The sequence below is a fragment of the Pleurodeles waltl genome, chromosome 3_1 (genome assembly GCF_031143425.1).
Source record: "Pleurodeles waltl isolate 20211129_DDA chromosome 3_1, aPleWal1.hap1.20221129, whole genome shotgun sequence".
NCBI classification, from domain to species: Eukaryota; Metazoa; Chordata; class Amphibia; order Caudata; family Salamandridae; genus Pleurodeles; species Pleurodeles waltl.
In genome coordinates this window covers 190,250,976-190,277,898 of record NC_090440.1, presented here as the reverse complement: position 1 = coordinate 190,277,898, position 26,923 = coordinate 190,250,976, and positions in this window count along the sequence as shown.

The window sequence follows — 26,923 nt, the reverse complement described above, 5'->3', positions numbered from 1 at the left end:
GTGCTGATTTGTGATTTGTGATTTGGAGGGCGGGATGTGGTTGCGTGGCAGTGCTGGTGGTGCAGACGCCTCTTTCACGCCGTGGTGTTGTGTTGGTGACTCGTAATACGGCGGCCATAACTGGCGGTCTTTCACACCCGCTTACACAGCGGTCTTCGGTAAAGACCGCCGGAGTCAGAATGACCACCCTAGACTGCGCTCTGCGTTTTAAGGGGACATATAGAGTAGTACATTGTTTTTTTAAATAATTTGCCTATTTTTTATTTTTATGAAGTACACTGGACTACACTATATTTTCCCTTAAAACACAGAACGCAGACTAAGTGTAAAATTAAATTCAATTTAAATGATTGAATGCAGTATCTTTCCCTTAAGTAAAATATTGTTGTGTTTTTTATAATGTTTTACAAATGTTATCATACTAAATTGTTCTAGGTTGCCCATTAATTTCTAGGTATTATCGCAGTATTGCGTATTTTTAGGAAAACAAAATTAAATATGTAAAAAAATTGAAAAAACACTTACTACAATATATTTTAGAAATATAGTTTCGAAACTGTGTTTATTTGTTTTATATTTTATATAATGCTCAAAACAAAGTTGTCCACGGACAAAAGCGCACTCCCAACAGGTTGCAGTTTGCATTTTATTTCGGAAAGCAGTAAAACCAGTCACCTTCAAAGAATTCTTTACATTTCCGAATCCTTACGCATTTCAGACATCTCGTGCTTGATCACAGGCCACATGCTTGGATTGAGCAAACAATTGCAGGCACCTGATTCCTTGATTAAATACTCTGGTGATTTGCACATTTGTAGTGCTTTCCTCTTAGCTAGTTTCTAAGCACTAACATAACACACCAGAAATGCACTTCTGAGGTCAAAGAAGACTTTTATTGTTGTTAATTCTTCCCCAACCACAATTTTTATGAATGACGAATTAGTAGCTTTCAAGCCCGCGTTAATCAAACAAAATATATCAGTTTGCAATATACACAGCAGGTTATATTTATAAGATATTGAATGCAAAGCAAAACAAATACTTCACTGTGTGGGAACTATTTACAGCTTCATCTTTCTAAGGTCTGCAAGCTGATGACCCCTGTCAGCCGCGAGAAAGAGATTCATCTACCCACACGGGATTGCTGGCAGCTGGCGCCAAGCTCCAGCACGAGGTCCGGCAGATTCGAATCTGACCCTCTGCAGCCTGTGTCATTCGTTACAAAGGTGTGCCCCCTCCTCTCAGACCTGGGAAACTGAGCAAGCCTTTTGGAGACTGGCCAGGTCTCCAAGACTACTCCTGTTCCCAAGCTCAAGCAGAGAGAACAACACCATGTACCCTCTCTTATCATGTCTAGTCTACTGTGAGAAAAAACATCTTGGTTCATCTTGTGCAAAAACACAGCTTGGAAAAATACAGCTTGGATTCTCAACTGCAATGTCTAACTCCACGTTAAAGGCAATAGGCAGCTAACCTAAATATCAAATGCAATGTCATGTTAAAGGCAATAGGCAGCTAACCTAAATATCAAATGCAATGTCTAGTGTCATGTCAAAGCCAATAGGCAGCTGAGCTGAATACAAAATGCAATGTATAATATCATGTCAAAGCCCATAGGCAGCTGAGCTGAATATAAAATGCAATGTATGATATCATGTCAAAGCCAATAGGCAGCTGAGCTGAATATATGATATCATGTCAAAGCCAATAGGCAGCGGAGCTGAATACAAAATGTAATATATGATATCATGTCAAAGCCAATAGGCAGAATATCTAATAGCATGTCAAAGTCAATAGGCAGCTAAACTGAATACATCATGTCAAAGCCAATAGGAATGCAATGTCAAAGCCAATAGGCGGCTAGACTGGATACAGCATGTCAAAGCCAATAGGCAGAATACAGAATGTAATGGCTAATGCAATGTCAAAGCCCATAGGCGGCTCAACTGAATACAGAAAGTAATGGCTAATGCCATGTCAAAGCCAATAGGCAGAATACAGAATGTAATGACTAATGCAATGTCAAAGCCCATAGGCGGCTAAACTGAATACAGAAAGTAATGGCTAATGCCATGTCAAAGCCCATAGGCGGCTCAACTGAACAAAACATACCATGTGCTACTGGTGAACATTGAGCAACTAATATGCGCAGTGGTGAAACACAAAGTCATTGGTCAAAACAAAATTTAACAAATGGCAGTACATTCCGCCCTTTGACCAATGAATTTTTGTTTCACATATCTCTTGTTTCAAACAAAAACAAAAAAACATCAGCACAAACAAAAAAAAAACATTATCAGCAAGTCAGATTTGAATGATCAAAGCAATCCCTGTAAAGCAATAGAAGTGAATTAACATATAGATCTCATAACCTTTCACATCAGATACATCTACATAGAAAAGACTGAGCAATTTTTATACTCTGAATGAGTCTCTAATTCAACAGTGTTAGCAATTTGATGTGGCATGAGTTCTACTCATGTAAAAGATGCACGGTCCACCTGAAAGGTTTGCTGGAAGATAAGCAAAAGTCAGAGTTCCATACGAGAGGGAAAAAAAAAAAAACACAGCTTAGTTCCAGTGGAAGAATGCAATCAAACAAGTTGAACTTGAACTGAAGGCGCAGTTTGCGCAAAATGGATCCATGGTGCTGGCACTTTACTCAGCCAGGTTCAGGTTGGGTGTTCGGTCCCTTCCCCGACCCCACACGCACACACCGGAAGGGGGACCACACAGCACACTCAGGGACAGTGGCGAAACGTGGTAGGATCTGCAAAAGAAACAAGTATGACTTTTCTTGCAAACAACATTTTTCATTTAAACTGCACCCTTCCTCTTTCTTTCCCTGTTTTATAATCAGCAGGACGTTTTTGGGGCCCTTTGTTATATTTTCTGCAGGTTCTGGAGGGTCACTTGGGTCTTCAACCCACACACCAGCACTGAGGTTTTTATCTGCTGCACCACAGCTTCCCTTTTCTTGCACTGTCAGAAGGGCTGGGGCAGACTCATTCTTTACCAAACCTCCATTCACTGCATTTTTGTCAAGTTGGGCCATTCTGTCTCCAATTTGTATGAATGAATCAGATTCTTTTCTAGGTATCAGCATAATTTCGATTTTTCCTTGGTAATCTGCAGCAATCACTCTCCCTAAAACCTGATCACTTTGCCATTCCTGTCCTGGTAACGTTCCTCTCCCCAACTGCTCTGTGACTGCTTGCATGACAGATTGCTTTTGTGCGTGCTGCACAGTTTTTATCAAAACTAGGGGAATGTGCATCTCTCACATCTCTGCCCACCTGTAAGTGGCTTTTTCTCTCAGCTGTTCACATTTCTGGGGCACCCACTTAGCCATCCCCACTAAGGCAGAATTCTGGGTGAACACTTCTCTCTCTGAATTTTTCTCATTAACATCTGCAAGGTAATTGAACCAGTTAGGTGCTAAAACATTAGCAATGAACCAAAAATCAGCGTAAAAATGACACATCTCACGTAGCTCTTGCTTTAAAATCTGACACACATTATACAACTCCATTCCTTCTCCTGTGCCAGAAAACAACATTTCAGTCAATGAATCATTAGTAAAACAAACATGCTTTTTATCTTCAGTGGACACGAATTCAAATGGTGCACACAATTTCATTGGTAATTCTTTTATCTGTGGTACTCTAGCCCTGTCTTGCAAGTACCAGATCCATTGTATGATTCTAGCTAGGGGCACTATTTTCTTCCCTTGTTCTTGAGTTACATGTACATCAGTTTTTTCTTCTTGCACTGCGCAGAAACCTAAAGTCTGCATTATTTCATTTGCCAAATCAAAAGCGCGCAGCTGCATATAATTTTTCACAGTGACCATATACAAAAGTGTTAGGATTTCATACAAATGAAGGCTATTCTGTTTCCAAAAATCAAACAAGCTAATGAACTCGGTGTCTCTTTCTCTAAAATCTTTCGTTTTACTTGTGCATTTTGCAACGGTAACTCGTAAATCACATTCTGGTCTCTCTCGTCCATGTTATCAGTTAAGGAATGCATTTTGTCTGCCAAAAACCCTGGCTCACACGAAAACTCAGTGCAGCTCGGAGCTGTCTTAACCCCCTCATTACTGGAATGGGACAAGAAAGATTCTTCTAAAACAGCCCTTTTATAACTTTCAGTCGGGCTAATTTGCTCACGTAAATTCCTATTTTCATGTTCCAACTGCCTACATTTCTCCTGCATTTCTCTGTAAGCAGATAAAGGTATCCAGACCTTTCTGTCATCATTACTTCCAAAAGACACTTTTTCTACATATGTACAACAGAAATTATTTCTCAAAACACTATCAGGCATTTTAGCTACACATGCATTTTCAAAAATGGTCTGCTGTGCTTCTGTAATTCTCCAAACAGAAAACAATTCACAGTTTTTCTTAGCACCATCGGGCAGTTTACCAACACATGCATTCTCAGACATGGTCTGCCGTGCTACTGTGATTCTCCAAAAAAAACAATTTCTGTAATTCTCCAAACAACAAAAACAATTACACTTTTAAAGTGTGCACTTAGAAATCTACCAACTCGTCAACACCCTCTTAATCACCTCTTAATGACCGACGCCCCACTTCTGGTACCAATTGTAGTGCTTTCCTCTTAGCTAGTTTCTAAGCACTAACATAACACACCAGAAATGCACTTCTGAGGTCAAAGAAGACTTTTATTGTTGTTAATTCTTCCCCAACCACAATTTTTATGAAGGACGAATTAGTAGCTTTCAAGCCCGCGTTAATCAAACAAAACATATCAGTTTGCAATATACACAGCAGGTTATATTTATAAGATATTGAATGCAAAGCAAAACAAATACTTCACCGTGTGGGAACTATTTACAGCTTCATCTTTCTAAGGTCTGCAAGCTGATGACCCCTGTCAGCCGCGAGAAAGAGATTCATCTACCCACACGGGATTGCTGGCAGCTGGCGCCAAGCTCCAGCACGAGGTCCGGCAGATTCGAATCTGACCCTCTGCAGCCTGTGTCATTCGTTACAAAGGTGTGCCCCCTCCTCTCAGACCTGGGAAACTGAGCAAGCCTTTTGGAGACTGGCCAGGTCTCCAAGACTACTCCTGTTCCCAAGCTCAAGCAGAGAGAACAACACCATGTACCCTCTCTTATCATGTCTAGTCTACTGTGAGAAAAAACATCTTGGTTCATCTTGTGCAAAAACACAGCTTGGAAAAATACAGCTTGGATTCTCAACTGCAATGTCTAACTCCACGTTAAAGGCAATAGGCAGCTAACCTAAATATCAAATGCAATGTCATGTTAAAGGCAATAGGCAGCTAACCTAAATATCAAATGCAATGTCTAGTGTCATGTCAAAGCCAATAGGCAGCTGAGCTGAATACAAAATGCAATGTATAATATCATGTCAAAGCCCATAGGCAGCTGAGCTGAATATAAAATGCAATGTATGATATCATGTCAAAGCCAATAGGCAGCTGAGCTGAATATATGATATCATGTCAAAGCCAATAGGCAGTGGAGCTGAATACAAAATGTAATATATGATATCATGTCAAAGCCAATAGGCAGAATATCTAATAGCATGTCAAAGTCAATAGGCAGCTAAACTGAATACATCATGTCAAAGCCAATAGGAATGCAATGTCAAAGCCAATAGGCGGCTAGACTGGATACAGCATGTCAAAGCCAATAGGCAGAATACAGAATGTAATGGCTAATGCAATGTCAAAGCCCATAGGCGGCTCAACTGAATACAGAAAGTAATGGCTAATGCCATGTCAAAGCCAATAGGCAGAATACAGAATGTAATGACTAATGCAATGTCAAAGCCGATAGGCGGCTAAACTGAATAAAGAAAGTAATGGCTAATGCCATGTCAAAGCCCATAGGCGGCTCAACTGAACAAAACATACCATGTGCTACTGGTGAACATTGAGCAACTAATATGCGCAGTGGTGAAACACAAAGTCATTGGTCAAAACAAAATTTAACAAATGGCAGTACAACATTGCATTTTGGTAAAGGTAGTCCTGCACGTTTATATTGTGTCTTTAGTAGGTATACATCTTGGCCTTAGTAGGTTGCTCTTGCCAAACACACATTATAATACATTTTGAAAACCTTAGTAGGTGAATTCAAAGCACAGTTACAGAGTTTTGCTGAAATTGTTCCATCCTGTTGCCTTTGTGTATGACGATATAGTAAAGTCACACAGCCTTTGCTTTCTATCTGCAGTTGTGCTGCTGTCACGGCTGGACAGGCCGTCAATCATGTTTAAAAGAAAGTTGTCCCGGGACAAAAGCACTCTCCCAACAGGTTGCAGCTTGCATTTTATTTCAGAAAGCAGCAAAACCAGTCACCTTCAAAGAATTCTTTACATTTCCCAGTCCTTACGCGTTTCAGACATCTCGTCCTTGATCACAGGCCACATGCTCGGATTGAGCAAATAATTGCAGGCACCTGATTTCTTGATTAAATACTCTGGTGAGTTGCACATTGCATTTTGGTAAAGGTAGTCCTGCACGTTTATATTGTATCTTTAGTAGATGTACATCTTTACTTAGTAGGTTGCTCTTGCCAAACACACATTTTAATACATTTTGAAAACCTTAGTAGGCGAATTCAAAGCACAGTTACCAAGTTTTGCTGAAATTGTTCCATCCTGTTACTCTGTGTAGGCGAATTCAAAGCACAGTTACCAAGTTTTGCTGAAATTGTTCCATCCTGTTACTCTTGTGTATGGCCGAAAGTGCTCACACCCCTGTTTAGCAGAGATGTTGTTCTCAATAAGGCCTCTGGACCCTTGATTCCCTGAGGCAACAGTTCTCCAAAATGTTTTGAAGTTTTTATTTCTCACAGCAAAGTGCATATTCTCCCATCTTTGAATTTCCCACTCTCTCTTTGCATAGGATAAGCTACTTTTATAGTGGCTTCTGGCAGTTTGTACTAACCCATAGTCTTTGCTCTAATAGCATTTAACCCCTTCGCTGCCAAGCCTTTTCCCCCTCAGGTGCCAAAACGTTTTTTGGCTGTTTGGCGCAGTGTGCGCTTAGGCCCTTATAACTTTTTGTCCATATAAGCTATCCACGGCAAATTTGTGTCCTTTCTTTCCAACATCCTAGGGATCCTAGAGGTACCCAGACCTTGTGAGTTTCCCTGAAGGAGACCAAGAAATTAGCCAAAATACAACAAATGGGAAAAAGGGCTGCAAAAGAAGGCTTGTGGTTTTTGCCCTGAAAATGGCATCACAAAGGGTTTGCGGTGCTAAATTCACCATCTTTCCAGCTTTCAGGAACAGGCATACTTGAATCAGCGAGCCCATATTTCAACACAATTTTGGTATTTTGCTGGGACATGCCCCATTTTCACTGTTTTTTATGCTTTCAGCCTCCTTCCAGTTAGTGACAGAATGTGGTGTGAAACCAATGCTGGACCGCAAAAAGCTAAACATTTCTGAAAAGGAGACAAAATTCTAAATTCAGCAAGGGGTCATTTGTGTAGATCCTACAAGGTTTTCTTACAGAAAATAACAGCTGAAATAAAAAAAAGAAATTGAAATTGAGGTTAACAAAACAGCCATTTTTCTCCACTGTTTACTCTGTAACTTTTTCCTGCGATGGCTTATTTTTTAAAGCAATATACCGTTACATCTGCTGGACTCTTCTGGTTGTGGGGATATATAGGGCTTGTAGGTTCATCAAGAACTTTAGGTACCCAGCGCTAATAAACGAGCTGCACCTTGCAATGGGTTTTCATTCTATACCGGGTACAGCGAAACTTATTTGCTGAAATATAAAGAGTGAAAAATAGGTATCAAGCAAACCTTTGTATTTCCAAAATGGGCACAAGATAAGGTGTTGAGAAGCAGTAGTTATTTGCACATCTCTCAATTCTGGGGTGCCCATACTGGCATGTGAATTACAGGGCATTTCTCAAATAGACGTATTTTTTACACTGTCTTACATTTGGAATGAGACAATGTAGAGAAAGACAAGGGACAATAACACTTGTTTTGCTATTCTGTGCTCCACCAAGTCACCCGATAAAAATGGTACCTCACTTGCGTGGGTAGGCCTAATGCTCGTGACAGGAAACACAACATAGACACATCACGTTTTTACATTGAAATCTGACGTGTTTTTTGCAAAGTCCCTAGCTGTAGATCTTGGCCTCTAGCTCAGCCGGCACCTAGGGAAACCTATCAAACCTGTGCATTTTTTAAAACTAGACACCTAGGGGAATCCAGGAGGGGGTGACTTGTGGGGCTCTCACCAAGTTCTGCTACCCAGAATCCTTTGCAAACCTTAGAATTTGGCCAAAAAAACACTTTTTCTCAAATTTTGGTGACAGAAAGTTCTGGAATCTGAGAGGAGCCACATATTTCCTTCCACCCAGCGTTGCCCCAAGTCTCCCGATAAAAATGGTACCTCACTTGTGTGGATAGGCCTAGTGCCCACGAAAGGAAATGCCCCAAAACACTATCTAGACACATCAAAATTATAAAATACAAAACGACCTGTTTTTGCGGGGGCACCTGCGTTTTTGGCCCTGGGCTCAGCAGCATATAGGCAAACCTACCAAACCCAGACATTTATGAAAACTAGACACCAGAGGGAGTCTAGGGAGGTGTGACTTGCATGGATCCCACAGTGTTTTCCTACCCAGAATCCTCAGCAAACCTCAAATTTAGCTGAAAAATCAAAGTTTTCCCACATTTCTGTGTGGGATCACCTCACTGGGACAAATTTCCTACTACCCAATGTTCCCCTCAGGCTCCCGGTAAAAATTATACCTCACTTGTGTAGGTGGGTCAAGTGCCTGTGACAGAGAAGAGCCAAAGACATGTTGAAATTGAGGGGGAACCAAAGCGGGTCCAAAAGGGCAGTTTGAAAAAAACTGTTTTAGGCTGACAAGTGGGGCAGAATGTTTATCGGTATAGGTGAAACAATGCTGGATGGTAGGAATTTTGTGGATTCCTGTAGATTCCAGAAGGTTCCTTCAAAAAAATGTGGAAAAAATGTGTGATTTCCAGCAAAGTTGGAGGTTTGCAGGGCATTGTGGGTAAGAAAATGGTGCGGGTGCATGTGAAGCACATCACCCTGGACTCACCCAGATGTTTCGTTTTCAGATGTGTCTAGGTCATGTGGATTTTTCTACATGGAAGCGTCCCAAAGTCCAAAAAGTGCAGCCCTTACCATTCCAAGCGGGACGATTTTGAGAGTTAGCCTAGCTCTCATGGCCCAAATGTAAACCCAAAACCCAAAATAATCAAATATCCTCTTGCTTGCCATGAGATAAGATGTTTTAGTGTGCAGGGGAGAGCTGAAAGACTGTTACCCCCTTCAGTTGGGGTGGGGGCATAACCATGCCCATACTGGTTGGTAACCACCACCACACTATTTTTTTTTTTAATTCCCTGGCATCAGGTAGACTTTCTGCACCCCCGGGTGTAGATCTGGGGTAATTGCCCCATCTGCCCTCTGGTGGGCAGAACAACTTTGGCCCCATTTATTTGGGGTGGTGGTATGGCCATACTCCCACCCTCTTAATTTGAAAAACAAATCTTCCCTGGTCTCTGGTGGGCTTTCTGCCCCCCTTGGTGGCAGATGGGCCTTCCAAAAATAGGCCGATAAGCCCCCAAGGGGGGCAGATATGGCCAACAGTAAAGTGCCCCCATGGGGAGCGACCCTTGCCCAATTGGTTGCCCCCCCCCAAACAAAACACACACATACCCACACACCAATCCCTGGTGCCTAAGTGGTTTCTGCCCCCCCTGGGGCAGATCAGTCTAATTGAAATAGGCCGATCTGCTCCCAAGTGGAGCAGAAATAGCCTAAAATAAATTTCCCCCCAGGGGAACGACCCTTGTCTAAGGGGTCGCTCCTCTTGCGTGAAATTGATGCAAAAAAATAAAAATCCCTGGTGTCTAGTGGATTCAAGTAGGCCAATCTGGCTCCAAGGGGGGCAGAAATGGCCTAAATAAAATTTTCTCCACAGAGGAACGACCCTTGTCTGAGGGGTCACTCCCATACATAAAAAAATGAAGTAAACAAAAAAAAATATCCCTGGTATCTAGGGGTTTCTGCCTCCCCCGTGGTCAGAGTGGCCTAATTCTAATAGGCCGATCTGGCCCGGGGGGGCAACATATTTTTAGGCCGCTCCCCTCATTCAATAATAAAAAATCCCTGGTGTCTAGTGGTTTCTGTCCCCCGTTGGGGCAGATTGGCCTAAAATAAATGTTGCCCCCCGGGGAGCTATCCTTGCCTAGTGGGTCGCTCCCCACATATAAAAAATAAAACAAAATAAAAATTATCCCTGGTGTCCAGCAGTTTCTGCCCCCCCTCCCCGGAGTAGATCACCCTAATTATAACAGGCCAATCTGACCCAGGGGCTGGCAGAAATGGCCTAAAAATAATTTGCCCCCCTGGGGAGAGGCCCTTGCCCCAGGGGCCGCTCCCCTTATGCGTAAAATACAAAAACTCCCTGGTGTTTACTGGGCATTTCTGCTGCCTGATCACATCGCGATCGGGGAGCAGAAATGCTGAGAAAGACATAGAAGGAAAGGAAATGTCTTTCCTTTGATGCCTTTCTCGCCCCTCCACATGATCGTCGGAGAAATGCAAAAGCATTTCTCCTCCAATCGGCACGCAGAGGAGCAGGCCTCTGATGAGGTCAGTGCGCGATCGCGTGCTGACGTCATCAGATGCAACAGGGGGTTTGGGGTTGAAGGGGAAGCAATTCCCCTTTCATCCCTGCACTGGGGGCACCGAGGCGAGTCTCATGGGGGGAGCGATGGCGCTCCCCCCATGAGCCAGTCCAAGGACGTAACGGTTACGTCCTTGGCGCCTCAGCGCTGCAGCCAAGGACGTAACGGTTACAAAGGGGTTAAAAGATCAATTTTTGCCAGGCGGCACAGCTTGTTAAACCATGTAGCAGGGGTTTTCCTAGCGCTACCCTCCTGGGATTCTACAAAGAACACATTTCTAAGCTCCCCAACTAACTCTCTGTGTATGGACGTGACACTGCACCACTGGTTAGTGCACACCTGCACATCTAAGATCTTACCCAACTTTTCCAAGGCCAATCCAATAGCAACATAAGGCTGCCTAGAGGATTTAGGGGACCGTGCAATTTCATTCCACTTGATTCTGTGCCTGTTAGGTGCCAACATAATCCTGGCATCCAATCGAAAATTATTTTTATTATAAATAACATGAACAAACAACATCCACTGTACTTGCCATTATATAGCATCCATGTAACAGCCCCATATAACATAAGTGAGCACTCACTCCATATTTCCATCAGCCCCCCCACCAGTTCCCAGTCAAGGTAGTTCAGCAACGTCTGGATATCTCCCTTGAGTATCAATTTCAGTTGTTCCTATTATGGGAGACCATAGGTTACATTGGTAAGTGTTCCATTTGCCACATATTTTAGACCATTTCTGTGGGCACCCTCTACTTTTGTAGACCCCCCTCTCTGCCATCATACACCAACCCATAACACATTTCCAGTCCGGTAGCAAAGGCGTCTGCTCTGTTCTCCAATTATGAGCGATATTACGTTTAGTGATCCTTAGTCCCAATGTCACCCAAAGCTCATCCATCCGACCCAGATCCGTCGTATCCCATATGTTGAGAAGACACCATTTAGCTGATAGTACCATCTTGCCTCGAAACACCTCATTTAGGCAGTTCACTATCTGCTTCCAATAAGTTTCTAATAGTGGGCATCTCCAAATCATATGAAAGAAGGGGCCCTGTCCCATACATCCCCTTTGTCATATTGGGGTGGCCACTCTGCCCATCTTAGCCAAGACGGTACAAGAGTAGTAAACACTGTGCAGAATCTTCATCAGTGCAAGCAGAATCTTAAAGTGATGGCCACTTCCTTTGGAGAGGCTAGAGCCACAGCCCATTCATCATCTTCAATACCCTGAATGTCCTGCGCCCACCGCCGTTCCCGTAGATTAATTAGTGTATCTGGGGAGTTATTGAGAATTTTATGATAGGTCAGTGAGATTGCTTTCTTGCACAAGTGGCCGTCGATTAGTCTGTCATCAAGTGGGGAAGAGTCAGTGGGGTCGCTATCTCTGGGCAGCGCCTGCCTATGTGTGTCGTATTTGTAAATATCCATAGTATTCTGTGAGTGCTAATTGATATTCCCTCTGTAAGTCAGTGAAGGAGATCACCTGTCTGAAATCCAAAGATCTCCCACTCGAGATAATCCTATCAAGTCCCTTTGTGGAACCCCGGCTGTTGTTCAGAGTCCCATAGTGGAGTGGCAAAGTGTAAGGGTCACGGCATTAGGGTTAGGGAAGGACACCACACAAGTGGTATTGTAAAGTGTCCTATGATAACCCCTGGGAGCATATTATGTCTATCTATCTGAACAGCTGGCTCCTCCTCTGATTAGTAGGCCCAAGTATTAATTATGATCAGCTGTGATGCCCAGTAATATTTTTGTATATCTGGGGGAGCTATCCCCCCACGTGCCAACCCCTACTCAGTTTCTTATAGGCTATGCAGGGTACCGCTGTCCCAGTGGAAGGAGCACATGGCAACCTCTATCATCTGAAAGTAACTATGCAGAATAGGAAATGATGTGTTTTGGAATATGTACAGAAAATGGGGTAGCACTAACTTTTTATAAAGAGGTGCTATCCCCAGAAGAGTCAGCAGCAAGGTCTGTCAATGATGTATGTCGTTACGAAGACGTGTAAGTGGGGGTTCAAGATTGTGCGTGTAAAAAGCCCTGAAGTCTCTAGTTACCCAGATACCGAAATCCGGTTGACATGATTTGGGCCATACAGCCCCTAGGCAAGTGTGGAGTGGAGCCTGGAAGGAGGTAAATGCATGATTTACCCCAGTTAATTGTGTTGCCTGTGTGAAGCCAGAAAATATCCAGTGTATGCATTATCCAGGCTAGGGTGGACATGAGGAGTGACACATACAGTAGAATATCAGCCGCGTATAGTGAGATCTTCTCTTCCCAGTCTGCAGACCATCTCAACCCCTTCACAAGGGGATCCCCTCGGATCCATGTAGCCAAAGGCTCCAGGACCAAAATGAAGATTAAGGGGATAGGAGGTATCCTGGCCGCGTGCCTCAGTCTAGCGGAAAAGGGGGTGAGGAGACCTGTTGACCATGACCTGGGCCATTGGTTCTGAGTTGAGTACAGAAGCCAAACCTAGGAGAGAAAGCACGGGCTAAAGCCCATCCTATGCAATACTTCAAAGATAAATGGCCATTCAATAGTATCAAAGGCCATCTGTGTATCTAATGAAAGCACAAGGGATAACATAGCTGCTCTACGCAGGACTCCATGTAGTCGTCTGAGTTTTTTGGACGTTCTTGTCCCTGGCATAAAACCCGACTGGTCTGGATGGACCAGTTTCTGCACAATCTTCACAAGGCGCATGGCTAATAACTTCACAAGAAGTTTGACTTCTGCATTTAGCAGAGAGATAGGCCTGTAGGAGGAGCACTCATATCGTGGTTTGCCAGGTTTAGGAATAACTACTATTGAAGCCAACCATTGATCCGGGAGCAATGTTCCCCCGTCCCGTCAATCCAGAAACATTCACAAGGGGACAACCGCCTGGGCCATAAATTTGTATAGGTTGATTGGCAACCCATTGGGGCCCAGTGCTTTGCCAGTGTGCAGTGCCCCAGTGGCTTGAGTGATCTTCCCCTCCGTTATTTTTTGCTCCAGGAGATCTCTGTCTATCTCCAACAGACGAGTCAATTGAATGTCTGAAAGAAGAGAATGGATGTTTTCAGGCACAACAGTAATTGTTGAGGTGTATGTCTTAGCATAATAGGTTGCCAAAACTTCTGTCACTTCCGTTTTCTCAGTTATTTTGCATTCCTCTGCATCTGTAATCACGGAAACCCATCTGTCAGTCCAGTCTTTCCTATCTAGACAGGCCAAAAGCCTGTCTTCCCTGTTTCCAACTTCACAGAGGCGATGTTGGGCAGCTCAGTATCTCCCCCTGGCTGCGTTTGTCATCACAGCTCTATACTCCTTTTGTTTGAGGCAAAGTCATTGGCGACAGACTTCTGTGTTGTGATGTGGATGTTGGGACTCTAAGACCAAAATGTCACATTCCATCCTTTTTGTGTACTGCTATCCGAGTTATACCCTGTCCTCTAATTATTGTTTGGATGCCTCCAATAGAATTGCGGCCGGTGCAACTGTGCCATAATTGTTTTCAAAATATGTGTCTGTATCTTCCTGGAGGTCTGTACGGATGGCTGGAATACATAAGTACCATGGGTTGAGGACCAACCTCCGCTGTGCCAGGCATGAAGAGAAACCATAGGAGGCCCAAACTGGAGAGTGGTCTGAGATTCCCCTAGCGGCATGTCTAACTTTGTTAAAATATGGCAGTTGGTGTGGCAGCGCAAGGAGGTAGTCAATGCGTTAAAGACTACCATGGACACCGGAGTGGAATGTGTATTGATGGTTTGTTGGGTGCAATGTCCACCTTGTGTTAATCAAACCCATTGCTTACAGAAAGTCTGCCAGTAGTTGGTGGTGAGTTGGTGAGGGCTTGGCTCGGGTGTAGTCTATCTTGTCTATCGTCATGGGCCAAGTTAAGGTTTCCCCCCCACTAGCAGGCCACTGTCAGGAAATTGGAGAAGCAGTGTTCCCAAGTCAGCAAGTGCTGAGTCATGGAGCCGTGGAGACACATGCAATGAAGCCACAGTGAGAGTGGTTCCCTCCCACTGTCATGAGAGGGCTACATATCTCCCCTGCACATCCGTCCAAGTGTGGCTAAGAGAAAATGCTAGTGTTTTACAGAGGAGAACGCAGACGCCTCTAGATCTCCTTGTGTAACCTACATGTACAATTATGTTGTATCCCCATTTATCCAGGGCATGACATGTATTGCCTATCAAATGGGTCTCCTGAAGAAGTACCATGTAAGGGGCTTGCCTCTTAAGACAATGCAGTACCACTCCCCACTTATTCTTGTCAGCCAACCCACTGACGTTCCAGAAAAGGATTTTAAGAGTCGATGATGAAGATGTGTGGGTCATGAGGGCCTGGTATCACTGCGGGTTATCTGCAGCAACATTTAGAGGGGCGCCGCTTGAGAGGACAGGGAGAGGACTCTATAGTAAATGACAACAAACCGTCTAAATTGAACATCATAAGCGTATGTGGGGCTAATGTGAGCAGGAACTGCCCATCCTATGTCAGAAGAGCACATAAAACCCTGCTGTGTGGGTTGTCTCAATAGATAAAAAGCACAGTCAAGTATAAAAAACATGAAACACATTGCAAACAAAAACAAAAATCCCTTCCCAAACTCCATCCCCGCTCCCCTGCATGGTGGACTTAAAACTTCACACACCCCCAACTCTGAAGAGTGCTTGTCACCTCAAAACATGATATAAATTATGGGGGTGTTGGTGCCCCCGGACAACCCCTCCCCAATTAAAATCAATTAACCATTGTCTCCATGGGCTATAATAAGGTCAGCCGAACTACCACTACATACCAAAGGAGCAGAGTTCTGTAATGATCTCTAGCAACTCATTGTGGGAGAAGCATAGGGTTGCTACAATGTACCGCAGCTCATGGTGTGTAGCTTCTGACAATGTCTTATGGCCACAGTCTTCCTCGTCGACGGATAGCTGACAGGGAAGGCCACTGAATCTTGGCTGCCATCAATAACATTGTCCGATTTCCAACATTTTGTTGGTCAGTCGAGGGGGTCAGGCTCGCTCTCCAGATGTCGCAAATGGGCCTTGGCACCCCCCGCCGACCTCCAACCCCCCAGCCACTCCCACGCAGCCTCAGGAGTGCTGAAGAACCAAGTTTTTCCCTCAGCGACCACACACAGCTTTGTGGGGAAAACCATTGAGTATTTCACCTCACATTCTCTGAGGGCTTTTTTGTCTGCTAGAAAGGTGTGGCACAGGCATTGCACATGTAAGGTAAAGTCTGGAACAAATGTTACAGTAGCATTAGCACAATTAACTGGAGGCGCGCTGCGCGCCATCAGCAAAATTGTCTTTCGGTCACAATAGTTAAAGATACATGCTATTATTGTTTTTGTGGTGCACATGGTCCTGTCTGAGCTCCCGGGGTGCAGTGAGCACGTTCTACTGAGAAATAGTTTGATAGGCCATGAGGTTGAAGCTGTTGCAGTATAAGGTCTGCCACAAAGAGGTCCACACTGTGACTTTGGTCTTCTCAGGGACTCCAACAATACAGATGTTGTTCAGTGTGGAATGACCTTCGAAGTCTTCCAGTTTGTCTTCCATCAAGGCTGTGATTGCTCATAGGTCCTTTACTTCATTCTGCAGGGTCTTGTTGTTCTTCATTCGGGTCACCAGGTTCCAAAGATCTTCCCAAACTAGAGTGCCATCCGTGGCAACGGTGTCTATTTTGTTGTGAACTCCTTGAATCACGGTCATAAATCCACAAGCGTGAGGATGGTTGGCTCGGTGGGAGGTGAGGTGTCCCCAATGTCAACACTAGAGCAGTACGCGCTCTATTGGCGACAAAAATGCAAAAACCCAGCACTCTCAAAACAACGTAATTTATGCATTGTGCTGATATGTTGTGGTTTAACCTTTTGCATTGCAGAGTTCAATCCTGAAAACTTATTTTTAATATGCTTACAAATACTGTTCCTTTGCAATGTATTGCTGCAGGTTTTCAGAGTGTGTTAGGGTGTGGCACCTTTCCAGGGCTTTCCAGAGACTTTCCCTGCAACATGCCTGGGCGTGGTTCTGGGCTGGGCCAAGACTCTATAAAAGAGAGCCAGCCCAACTCCCAGTGCTCACTATTCAGAGGTCCCGGTGCAGAGCAGCAGCTTCTTCCTGAGCTCCTGTCCCAGCGGCCTATTTGGATCTTCCAGTCTTCTGCCCTTCATCCTTCATTGGTGATCATTGTTCCAGGCGGTAAGACGGTGGTTGGACTGTTCCGACACCGTTATTGAGAATGTTCATATTCTTGGTTGAATTCTTAAATGAGTAACAGATTACTTGCACGCTACCATTTCTTGACATTTATATGATGGCTTAAGAATCGGCAAGATGCGCGATTCATTTATGGTGTTTAAACATTGTTGTCCATAGCGCGCTACTAATTCTTGACATTTACATGATGTTTTACGAATTGGCAAGACGTGCAACTCGTTTCATGATGATTTAACTTTGTTGTTCATTGCGCGCTACCATTTCTTGACATTTACATGGTGGCTTAATAATCGGCTAAAGAAGCGCGATTCGTTTCATTGTACTTTGATCTTGTTATTTATTGTGAGCTGTTATGTCTTGACATTTACATTGTGTTTTACGAATCGGCAAGACGCGCAATTTGATTAATGATGACTTGACTTTGATATTCATTGCGTGCTACCATTTCTTGGTATTTTACATGGTGATACTCGAATCAGCAAGACACACGATTCTCTCCTCGAGTTTATTTAATGTTGCTTATTGTATGCCACTATTCTAAGATATTTATTATGTAATATTCGAGTTGACAAGTTATGTGATTTGTTTCCTGAATCCATATTGTGTTATTCATGGTGCACAATATATCTGCAATATGCGCAATATGCGCAATTTGTGTTGAAACATTTTAAGAGTACCCAGAAAACCAGAGTTTCTAGATGCAATATTGTATGGTCCTAGTATACATTCTCAAAACAGGATTTATATGACAAGGTTTAAAATTTAGTCAGAATGTTTTTTCTGATTCTCATGTAAAGGAAAGTACTTGAATAAGAAAGTTTTCATTTAATTCATCTTGATTCCCTTACAGGTATCCGGCCATCTTGAAACTTAGTCATTTTAAACTTAACTCTTAGATTGTTCATGTTTTCAGAGTGACAAGGCTTAGAATCATAGTCTAGTATTGATTTCAGGAGATATAATTTTCATATTGTGTGTTCTAACCTTTTTCTTACTACAGGTCTCCTTCCCAGCTGTTCCCTTCCTAATCCCCTCTTCCCCTCTTGAACTCTCTCAGTCTCTGTGATTTATCTATCAGAGTCTTGGAGCTGTTCAGTGGTGGACGTGTTGGGAACGTGCACAGACCCCGAGGATCTGGTGACTCTGACAGAATAGTGAGCCCACAAATTATTATCCTCCTGGCTTGTGTATGTTCTCAGTGTGACCACGCTAGACGAGTTAGTCAAGGCTATCACCCAGCTCCAAGCAGAGGTGGTATCATCCAAAGAATTGACAACTAGCTTAGCAGAGAGAGTGAGTCAGTTGCAAGATAAGGTAGAGAAGAAGGAGCAAAGTCCCACAGGTGTGTCTTGGCCAGGTACTTCTTCTCAGGCTTCTGGAAGTAATCTGATTTCCCTAAATGTTCCTTCTGCAATTCCTTTAGCTCCCCCAGAACGTTTCTCAGGTGACCCTTTGAAAGTGCAATCTTTCCTGGTTCAAGTGGAACTACACTTCACCTGCATACCAAATACTTTCCCCGATGCCCAGTCCAAAGTAGCTTTCTTGTTATCATATCTGTCTGGGGATGCAGCTACTTGGGCAATTCCTCTTGTGCGTAAAAATAGTCCCTTGTTGTACAACTGGAGAAATTTTGTTTGTGAATTTGAGAGAGTTTTTGATCGTAGAACTGTAACACAGTCAGCAGATCGTGAATTATTAGATTTACGCCAAAGGAATCAAGACCTAGTGTCGTATTTAGCCAACTTTAACCGGCTGGTTGCCGAGACATCCTGGCCAGAAGAAAAACAAGCAGTCTTGTTTTACAAGGGACTCAAAGAGGAACTAAAAGAAATCTTAGCGCAAATTGACCCACAACCTACAGACTGTCAAGAATTAATAAATCTTGTCTTGAGACTTGATCATCGTTTAGCAGAACGTAAAGGAACACGCAAAAAGATTGAAAAACATTCATGGCGCGTTCATGATAACAGAGACTCAAGAACTCCGAAAGAAAGAACGCCGTAACCGATGGAAATTGGAACCATCAGAAGACCTTTGACCAAAGATGAAAAGGACCTACGCAGAAAAAATGGACAATGTCTTTATTGTGGGCGAAAAGGTAATTTTGCCAAAGATTGTCCAATCAAACCAAAAAACAAGCAAGGTCCAATTCAGAAGGTGGCAGCCAATGCACCAGTCGAGTTGGAAAACTAAAACACCCAAGATGCAGAGAAGGGTTGCTCTTGGGTGTCACCGTGGACCCTTCACAATCTAGACATCTTAAACTGGAAATAAGAGTTCAGGTCAAGAAAAAGATCTATTTCAAAAAAGCTCTCGTCGATTCTGGGGCTACTGGGAACTTTGTTGATGTCCAATTGGTTTGTGCATGGGGGATCCCATGTATTGAAAATAAGACCCCAGAAATCATCCAGGCAGTCAATGGAAAACTCTTGACTGGCGGTCCGGTAACTCTTCAGACTATCACCTTGTCGATGATTTGTGAAGATTAGAATCAAAGAAAGAAACATAAAGAGAAAATAATCCTTGACGTGATCCATGCTCCCCAATATGGGATTATCCTCGGCTTGACATGGTTAATTCATCACAATCCGGAGATCAATTGGGCAGAACGAAAAATCGTGTTCTCATCTGCGCTATGTAACGAACAATGTCTGCAAAAGATTCAAGTAACAAAAGTTTGCAACTCTTACATAGCTACTGCAGCGGAGAAAGAAATTCAGCTGCCCAAACAGTATTCATCTTACAAAGATGTATTTGATGAGAAAGGAGCAGAGACTCTACCTCCTCATAGATCTTATGACTGTCAAATTGATCTAGCCCCAGGTGCGATACTTCCCAACTGTCGTGTATATGCCCTGTCAGAACATGAAAATCAACATTTACAAAATACCTAGATCAATTTTTGGAGAATGGCTTCATTCGCCCCTCTAAGTCTCCTGCAGCTTCGCCTTTGTTTTTTGTTCCAAAAGCTAATGGAGAACTTCGAACTATAGGGGTTTGAACAAAGTCACCACCAAGAATAAATATCCTTTACCCCTAATTCCAGTCTTATTGGAACAAATATAGAGAGCAAAAATCTACACGAAGCTTGACCATCGAGGTGCTTATCATTTGGTCAGAATGAGAGAGGGTGACTAATGGAAAACAGCGTTCAAGACAAGATATGGCCTTTTTGAATACACCGTCATGCCTTTTGGTCTGTGTAATGCTCCAGCAGCATTTCAATTTTTCTTGAATGACGTTCTTAGAGAGTACCTCGACATATTTGCCATAGTCTTCATCAATGACATTTTGATCTACTCAGACAATGAAAACAAACATGTCCAACATGTCAAGAAAATTCTTGCAGCCCTTCGAAAACACCATTTATATTGCAAACTAACCAAGTGTGAGTTTCATGTTACCACAGTTGAGTTTTTAGGGGTTATTCTTACCCCTCAAGGTATGGTGATGACAGAAAAGAAAGTAAAAGCTGTATCTGATTGGCCCACCCCAAAGACTGTTTGTGATGTACAATGTTTCCTGGGGTTTGCAAATTTTTACCGGAGGTTAATAAATCATTTCTCCCAGACAGTGGATCCAATCACTAAGCTACTAAGAAAGAAAGAAAAGTTTGTATGGTCCCCAGAAGGTGATCAAGCCTTCTTGACTTTAAAGGAAGCTTTCTCCACTGCCCCAGTCTTGACTCATCCTGATGCGAATCAACCTTTCATAGTGGAAGCTGATGCTTCAGATGTAGCAATAGGAGCCGTCTTATCACAACGAAATAAAGACACTCTTCAACTTCATCCTGTAGCTTATATGTCTCGGAAGTTGAACGAAGCCGAACAGAACTATGTCATTGCTGAAAAAGAGCTTCTGGCGATTTGTGATGCCTTTAAAGAATGGAGACATCATTTGTTGGATGCCAAATACACTGTCACAGTGTATACTGATCATCGTATTCTTCAATTCATGAGTTCCGCCAGACTTTTGACCCCTCGGCAATTACGCTGGATGTTTTTTTTTGCTGAATTTGATTTTGTAGTAACCTTCCGGCCTGGTAAAGATAATCGCAAGGCTGACGCCTTGTCCCATCAAGAGTCTACCACATTGCCTGCATTTCAAGCCTCCAGAGCTATCATTGCTCCTGACAAGGTTCTATGTATCATAAAAACTGAAGATTTCTTTGAAGAAATTCGCAACTCTTTCACTGTTGAAAAATGGCAAACATGGGCCCAAGCAGATCCCAAAAGGTCAATCAAGCAAGGTTTACCCTTTCATGACGCTCGTTTGTTCGTACCCACTACTAAACTTCGCAAGATAGTGTTTCATTGGTTGCATGTTATACCTATGGCAGGTCACCCAGGTACTCCTAAAACTCTTGAACTGATCCAACGCTATTTTTGGTGGCCTACCCTAACAAAAGATATAAAAGCAATGGTAAACAACTGTGAAGTTTGTGCTTGCATTAAAACACGTCATTCAAAACCAAAAGGGTTGTTACATCCACTTCCAACCCCGAGTCGTCCCAGGGAGCACATTTCTTTAGACTTTATTACCGGTCTGCCAGTGGTTCAACAGCATTCAGTAATTCTGGTGGTAGTAGATAGTCTCACAAAATATGGACATTTCATCGCCTGTAAAAAATTGCCCACTTCTAGTGAATTGGCAACTATTTTACTGAACAGAGTGGTTCGTTATCATGGACTGCCAAAGGTTATCCTCTCTGATCGGGGGTCACACTTTTCCTCCAATTTCTGGAAGACATGGTGTAAAACACTCCAAGTGACATCTACGCTATCTACTAGTCACCATCCTCAAACAGATGGTCAAATGGAGAGACTAAATCAGACTTTGAAACAATACATACTTGCCTACACTGAAAAGGCACTTTATTCTTGGACATCTATGCTCTGGTTAGCTGAGTTAGCTTACAATAACTCATTCCACACTTCTATTGGCGTTACACCCTTTTTTGGTTTATTTGGCTATCATCCTGACACCTTGCCCATCATAATTCCTCAAGAACGTTCTCTTACTTCAGCTGTGTCAGAAACCATTCAGCATTTACATCAAACCCAGAAACTGATTCAACAGCATTTAGAAAAAGCCAAACAAAAATATAAAAGGCATTATGACAAGAAACATTGTGAGGGACCGCAATATCAACCAGGTGACAAAGTGTGGCTTTCCACAAAACATATAGACTTCAAGAAGAAGCACATGTTTAACCACAAATTCATAGGTCCTTATACTGTCCTTCAGCAAATCAATCCGGTGACCTATAAACTACAATTGCCCAGATCCTTACGGATTCATCCAGTGTTCCACACTTCCCTCTTGAAAAAGGCAGTCCAAAAGATCCACCCTCATCCAGCTCCTGTTCTAGTACAAGGGGAAGAAGAATACGAAGTCAAGAAAGTGTTGGATTCTAAACTGAGAGGGCGTAATCTATGGTATTTAATCTCATGGAAAGGTTATGGTCCTGAAAGTAACTGATGGGTTTCTGCATCTGATGTTCATGCTCCAGTTACTGTGAGACACTTTCATCGTCTTAATCCAAGCAAACCAGGCCCTAGAGCGCGTCTGGGAGTACTGTCAACACTAGAGCAGTACGCGCTCTATTGGCGACAAAAATGCAAAAGCCCAGCACTCTCAAAACAACGTAATTTATGCATTGTGCTGATATGTTGTGGTTTAACCTTTTGCATTGCAGAGTTCAATCCTGAAAACTTATTTTTAATATGCTTACAAATACTGTTCCTTTCCAATGTATTGCTGCAGGTTTTCAGAGTGTGCCCCCTTTCCAGGGCCTTCCAGAGACTTTCCTTGCAACATGCCTGGGCGTGGTTCTGGGCTGGGCCAAGACTCTATAAAAGAGAGCCAGCCCAACTCGCAGTGCTCACTATTCAGAGGTCCCGGTGCAGAGCAGCAGCTTCTTCCTGAGCTCCTGTCCCAGCGGCCTATTTGGATCTTCCAGTCTTCTGCCCTTCATCCTTCATTGGTGATCATTGTTCCAGGCGGTAAGACGGTGGTTGGACTGTTCCGACACCGTTATTGAGAATTTTCATATTCTTGGTTTAATTCTTAAATGAGTAACAGATTACTTGCACGCTACCATTTCTTGACATTTATATGGTAGTTTACAAATAGGCAAGACGCGCGATTTGTTTCACAAAGGTTTGACTTTGTTATTCATTGCGTGCTACCATTTCTTGACATTGGCATGGTGGCTTAAGAATCGGCTAGATGCGCGCTTCGTTTTATGGTGTTTAAACATTGTTGTCCATTGCGCACTACTATTTCTTGACATTTACATGATGTTTTACGAATTGGCAAGACGCACAACTCGTTTCATGAGGATTTAACTTTGTTGTTCATTACGCACTACCATTTCTTGACATTTACGTGGTGGCTTAAGAATCAGCAAAAGAAGCACGATTTGTTTCATTGTACTTTGATCTTGTTATTTATTGTGAGCTGTTATTTCTTGACATTTACATTGTGTTTTACGAATCGGCAAGACACGCAATTCGATTAATGATGATTTGACTTTGATATTCATTGCGTGCTACCATTTCTTGGTATTTTACATGGTGACACTCGAATCGGCAAGACGCACGATTCTCTCCTCAAGTTTATTTCATGTTGTTTATTGTATGCCACTATTCTAAGATATTTATTATGTAATATTGGAGTTGACAAGTTATGTGATTTGTTTCCTGAATCCATATTGTGTTATTCATGGTGCACAATCCTTTTATGATGTTTACTATATATATATATATCTGCAATATGCGCAATTTGAGTTGAAACATTTTAAGAGTACAAAGAAGGCCAGAGTTTCTAGATGAAATATTGTATGGTCCTAGTATACATTCTCAAAACAGGATTTATATGACTGGTTTAGAATTTAGTCAGAATGTTTTTTCTGATTCTCATGTAAAGGAAAGTACTTGAATAACAAGGTTTTCATTTAATTCATCTTGATTGCCTTACAGGTATCCGGCCATCTTGAAACTTAGTCATTTTAAACTTAACTCTTAGATTGTTCATGTTTTCAGAGTGACTAGGCTTAGAATCATAGTCTAGTATTGATTTCAGGAGATATAATTTTCATATTGTGTGTTCTAACCTTTTTCTTACTACAGGTCTCCTTCCCAGCTGTTCCCTTCCTAATCCCCTCTTCCCCTCTTGAACTCTCTCAGTCTCTGTGATTTATCTATCAGAGTCTTGGAGCTGTTCAGTGGTGGACATGTTGGGAACGTGCACAGACCCCGAGGATCTGGTGACTCTGACACCCTCCTCCACAGGGGACGCTGGCCCCGCGGGCCTCACATAATGGTCCATCTTTGTCTGATGTGTGCCGCGGGAGTGCGTCTGGTCAGTCATCTTGAGGGTCATGATTTCAAGTTCTCAATCACCAATGTGGTTGCGGAGTGGGAACCCAGCCCAGACGGGCACCACTGACTCAGGAGGCCCCCACTTCCCCCACCAATGTGCGCGGTGGCAGTAACAAACGGTGGCGTTCCCAATAGCTGAACAAATATAGAGGCCCACCAGTGCCAACCGGGGGGAGGGAAAAGCCCGGACCAGCAATAGGGCAGCAGGAGGCTTTCAGGTATTTATCCAGGACTGCTAAAAGAAGCAACAACAGGAGTTTATGCCACCCAACTGGAGGCACTCCCTGCACCTCCTGGGACCAGCTTAACAGTCACAATCAAGGACTCATGCGCCTTGCCTCCCCATCAGCACAGACCGAGTCTGCAATAAGGCCAAATGGACCTCACTCCAGGATTCGCAGAGCAAGGGTGAATTCCAGGTGCTTCGAGGTGAAAGTGGGTGCGCTGTTGGGAGTCCAGTCTCCAATTAGCAGGCGCCTCGGGGTCACACCGGTCAAGGGCACAGGCTGAGACCACCGCCCGCTCCGGAGATCCACTGGGATAGGCCCACAACAAGTATGTGGCCATCCACATCTACGCCTGATGTCCGCTCTCTCAGCCTTTCAATCCCCAGCCAGCTCAGGATGTTGCACCCAGTGCCACACTCACACCATATCAGTAGCATGTGTGGTGGGGGGTAGGGTGTGGTTCAGTCCACCATGCACCAGATACCCTGTGCTCCGCTGTGGCCCGCTGCAGAGCTCGTTCTGCTGGAGGCCTTAATGTAGGGATGGCACGCAAGCCCACCTCACTGCTTTTCTCAGGGCCGCCGCTGTAGATAGTCGGACCCCCACTGGCCTCGCCGCTGCCTCCGAGCCAAATGCACTCCGTTTAGAGGCCCATGAGTCAGATGTATTCTCGGTTGTAGGGGGATTACAGAGTGTGGCCGCAGGAGCTACTTCAAAGTACGGCCATTTTACATGACGGTGGCCACGCCTCCCTCCCGGCATCCGATCTAGATGTCCCTTTGGGGTCACCCCTCTGACATGGGATCCCCAATTCATGTGAAAGTGCGTTGTGATCACTTTCATGCCTCATGATCATTTCCATGTGCATGACCTATACCCATAATCTGACATTGACCAAAATATAGTCTATCAATGAGGTCCTACCTGACCAATTTAACTTGTGAGGCCCATGTCTGTCAGATTTAGTGCACCCATTCCATGTTTGTAGTGATTCAATGCAAGCACATTAATCTGTAAAGCTAATGGGGTACATTTCTTCACTAGAGACATACCAGGCAATGGAATTGAACAAAAGCTGTCTTCAGCAAATACAAATTTGTCTGCACAGACACTAAGAGGCTCAAAGTGACAGTAAAAATCCCCTCCAATCAATTTAAAATCTCTCTCTAAAAGTAGGGATACAAAGTCAGACAAACTATCCACCACCAAGGACTCTAGGCCAGTACTTACTAGCCTAGAATAAACACTGGTCATAAACAAATCAATGGTTTTCAAAGAAGCGAGTGAGAGACATAAAACATGCTTATTGGCTGTGTCAACAATCCTGACCGAGCTGTCCACGTGAGAGGCTACCAATATAGACAGTCCTCCAGGTAACCTCCCTTTCATAATTTTGAAATATGTAGCAAAAACTGGATGGTAAATATCCTCATTAGTCTATGCTTCATACTGGTTTATAAATGAAACCCAGTCAGCATACTCCAATTTTCCATGTAGGCCAGCTATATCCCAAGAAAGCACTTTGACTGGACTGGAGGACCTTGTCTGACAATTAAGTGCCTCTGTACACTCACTTTCAATCACCTTCCAGTCAGCCCTATCCCTTCTTGTATTCCAAAAAAGCACTTTAACTGGACTAGGGGACCTTGCCTGACAATTAAGAGCATTAATACACATTCTTCCATTCACTTCCCGGTCAACCCTAGCCCCTCTGGTACCCTCGCCTAGGGGTACTTGGGGTCATCTCAGTCATGCTAATATTGAACATGGGCCCTACAATTGTCACCATCAGATCCCTTGCTGCTTTGCATAGTGAGAACATCCCATTAGAGAAAAAACTACTACACGCTTGACTAGCCATATCTTGCTCCAGAGAAAAATCATTCCTCAAAGCCATGCCATGCAACACTTCCGATGTATCTATTATCGGATAACCCTTACATTCAAATACACCACACTCAAAGTTAACCCGGTTAATAGAAGTGCATAAGATACTCTGTATCCAAGAGTCATTGAGCCTGAATGCTTGCCCATGGCTACAGGGTCTGAGAAAGGAGTTGGATAACCCTTGAGCTTTGTGTTCCTCAACAGCCCTACCTCAGTCCACCTCCTCCATAGAATCGCAGGTATTAGCAATAGTTGTCTTAACCCTGAGACCATTATAGTCCTGTGTCACAGCATTACGATAGTGGGCGGTAGAATTCCACATATTAGGGGCCTGTCTTCCGGGTGTGACAAAGTGGGAGGATTTGTAAAAATAGCCCAATGGTAAAATCATGATAGGCGAGCCAACACTTTGGGCATAAGATTCTCTTTGCAAGAGGATATGAGCTATTTGGGAGTTTCTAAAATTAACAACCAATCTTTTGGG